General features: G+C 35.2%; 1 protein-coding gene across 9 annotated transcripts in view; it reads right to left on the bottom strand.

The window, feature by feature from the left end:
* The window catches only part of Ankrd12 (ankyrin repeat domain 12), a 149,130-nt gene that overhangs the window by 43,391 nt on the left and 102,110 nt on the right, over nucleotides 1–3,629 (bottom strand). The gene's annotated exons all lie outside the window — the stretch shown is intronic.

Below are 3,629 nucleotides of genomic sequence, written 5' to 3'. Positions count from 1 at the left end.
GGGAGGGGGGAGGGTGGAGGATGGGAAAGGCAGCGGAGCACAACAGACACTAGTATGGCAATTTGTAAATCAATGGATGTGTAACTGATGTGATTCTGCAATCTGTGTATGGGGTGAAGGTGGGAGTTCATAACCCACTTGAATCAAAGTGTGGAATATGATATGTCAAGAAATTTGTAATGTTTTGAACAACCCACAATAAAAAATTAAAAAAAAAAAGAATTTAATGGAAGAATAAATATATAAACTGACTTTGGGATGTTTATAAAATGTGATGACTTTGGGATAAATGTGAGTCAATTATTTTGTTAAGACAAATAGTCATTGACTGGGAGAAAACTAATGGATAATACCATATTGGAAAGTACAAAAAACAATGTAGTATCAAAGTAATTGTTATTATTTCTGGTGTTCATTAGTGTTCAAATTAAACTACAAAACAAGTTTCAGTTCATAAATTCAAAAGCACAACTTTCTATAAGCAAAATATTGGATTCCATACATCATCTCTAGTAAATATTAGCATAAATTCATTTGGTGTGGGATACAGTAATGGTAGCTTCTTAAATCAGTATTGTTTTATAAAGGTTTTAACAGGTTTCAGGATCACAGTATTTCAAAACCTGCTTCAGGGTGGGGCAGACATTTTTCTTGTTTTACAGATGTGGCTGCTAAAGATCAGAAAAGTAAAAGGAATCATTCAAGAATGCTGGTGTGTAGCAAAAGCTATATTTTAACTCATGTATGCTAAATGGAAATCTGTTCTTTCTACTATATATTGCTATGTGTCTCTACATAAGTAATTCTTGCTATAGGAAAAAAATCCACTACAATCACAGATATTTCTCAGCTCTGCTTATAGACTCTTTTGAAACAATATTTGATACAACAGAGTTCTTACATAAGCAAAGACATTCCTTAGAACTACTTCATAGGAATCAAATTTTTATTATGTCACCTTTGCAGGAGTAAGATGATAGTACACACAATAACTTCTCTCTCTTACAGAGACTGTGCAAAGGCAGCAACCTAACATGGTTTATTTGAAACTTTTTTTAACCAAGGTGTTCAAAAATGTAATTTAAATATGCCTATGAAATTTAATATTATAGCCTATTATATAAATAATATATAGCCTATGATACTATATATAAATTTCAGTTAAAATTTCTTATCCTTTAAGGGGAAATCAAATTTAGAAATAAATAAAAAAGTTACTAGCTTAACATGCTTTAAATTATTAACAAATGGTTTTGCTGCAAGTCTATGAATGACAAATTTACCATTCACTACTATTCGGCCACTACTGCTATCTAATTTTCTTTTAAGATTTAAAAGGCACTGGCATTGGGTATATTCTGTGGCTGTAAGGCTATAAAACCAACTTCTAATTTTCTGATCTTTTCTGAACTGAGCTTGAAAGACAAAACAACATCTGTAAAGCATGATGCAAAATAGCACACGATAGTCAGCAGACTTCAAGTATAGCCAGTGTACAGCACAGGTAGTAAGTAACTAGTGTCAAGTCTAGAAAGTAAAGGAAGAACACTGTGTGCAAAAATATGAAACTGTGACTTTAGCCTATAGAAAACTGGTAGTCCCTCAAGTCTGGTAGTCACATAATCAGGTGTGTTTTATAATGAACCCAGACCGTAACAAGGCTAGACTGAGAAATTATTAGATGAGAACTACGGAAATAAGGCAGCAATGCTTTGTTCTGATATCTACTCACTAGCACAGTGAGCATACAGTAACTGGCATATAGTTATGAATTATTTGTGAATGCAACATGGATTTGTGAATATGCAATATTTGGTGAATAGTTCAAGGAGTAAATGAAATCCCTGAATGGCAGTGATAATAAAGAAAGAAGGAAGCTGGGTACAGTGACACACACCTGTAATCTCAGCTACTGGGGTGGCTGAGACAGGAAGAGTCCAAATTCAAGGCCAGCCTGGGCAACTTAGTCTCAAAAAAGGCTAGATCTAGAGAGAAAGCTCTGGGGATATAGCATTCTTGGGTTCAATTCCCCTGTACTATGCTCCCCAACACACACACCAAAAAAAAAAAAAAAGAAAGAAAGTTGAAGAGGTGACTTAACAACATTATTTAGTGACAGATTTGATGGGAAAGCACAGAGGAAGAAATCAAACCTTCAAGGAGTTTCCTGTATGGGAACTGGAGAACAGGTAACAATAATTAATTAGTTTACTATTAATTAAGAATGTTATATATTCAAATATTTATCATATTGTACATGCAAATAATTTTGAGGTAAGATAAATGGGTTTGATATTAGACCTATGATTCTAAGAATCTTGAGGAACATTTATATATTCAGAAGGATATTCAGGGCTAAAATTGGGAGTCATTCTATAAAGGATGAATAGTATCCTATCCCTTAATTAGATTATAATACAGAGGCAGAGATCAACTAGGATATCATAGGGAAGAGATAAGGAAAACACAAGCAATTCTGCTTTGACAGAAGCAGAAGTGACATCATGGCTAGAACCAACACATGCAAAAATATCAAGGGGGTCTAGTGAGAAGACCATCTTAGGGAGAGGGATATATAGCAGTTCTATCACTAGGTTATCAAAAGTACTGAACCAGAGATTCCTGTGGAATAATGAGTTCATTTAAGGTACTAGGTGAATCTGGAAGTAGTATTGAGAAAATGAAGCTAAATAGGTAGACTGGGGTCAGATTGGTAGAGCGCTTGCCTTGCACTTGTGAGGCACTGGGTTCGAGCCTCCACACCACATAAAAATAAATATTGTGTTCATGTACAACTGAAAAGATATTTTAAAAAAAAAGAATTGGATTTTAAGCTACAGCCCATGCAAAGCCAATAAACAAGAAAATGGCTTTTTAATTTTTATTGATGAATTAAGTAATTTTTTGGGGGGGGTACACGTTAGAGCTTGAGGTCTTAATGCAAGAATGAGGTACTCACTACCTAGATCCTGGGAGTGCTGGTAGATGAGAGCTCATGCTGGAGTCCCTCTCAAAGAATTACCTTTCAGGAAAGAGTGCTGGCTGCCCAAGGGCATGCTCCCTCCCTGAGGGCAGGACAACCTGTAAGATGGGCCATTCCACTCCCAAGGATTCCACTGAGATCACTGTTTTGCATTTCAGTTCAACTTCTCATTCTGTTCAGTTCTGCTTCCTCACACTTATTTCTCATTACACACCACTAATAAACCTCTAGCAAAATATTTCAGAGTCTGCTTCCTAAGGAACTCAACCTAAGACACTGTTTGAAGGATAGTTAGGTGATGATGCTCAGAAGGCACCTATTTGATTCTGGAAGTCAAATGATATGGCTAAGTACAAAATCTCTGAGAACTATCACCTGGAAGAGTCCTGAAAGCAGAGAAATAGATAATTTCCATATCTGAAGAGCTCATAGAGCAAAAAGTTGACTAAAGAATGGATAGTCAGAGAACTCATGTCTAAAGGGTGGGTATAAAAATGAAGTCATAAAGAAAGAGAAGATGATTTGTCAGGCAGAGAAACTATAAGAGAGCATCATCATGACTAAGAAGGGGAAAATTTTATGAAGAACTAGATGGTACCAATGTCAAATTTGCCAAAAAAAAAAAAAAAAAAAAAAAAAATGAAAA

Source organism: Marmota marmota, unplaced genomic scaffold (genome assembly GCF_001458135.2).
Source record: "Marmota marmota marmota unplaced genomic scaffold, marMar, whole genome shotgun sequence".
NCBI classification, from domain to species: domain Eukaryota; kingdom Metazoa; phylum Chordata; class Mammalia; order Rodentia; family Sciuridae; genus Marmota; species Marmota marmota.
Note: the sequence above shows the minus strand (reverse complement) of the source record. Positions and strands in the feature narration are given on the sequence as shown.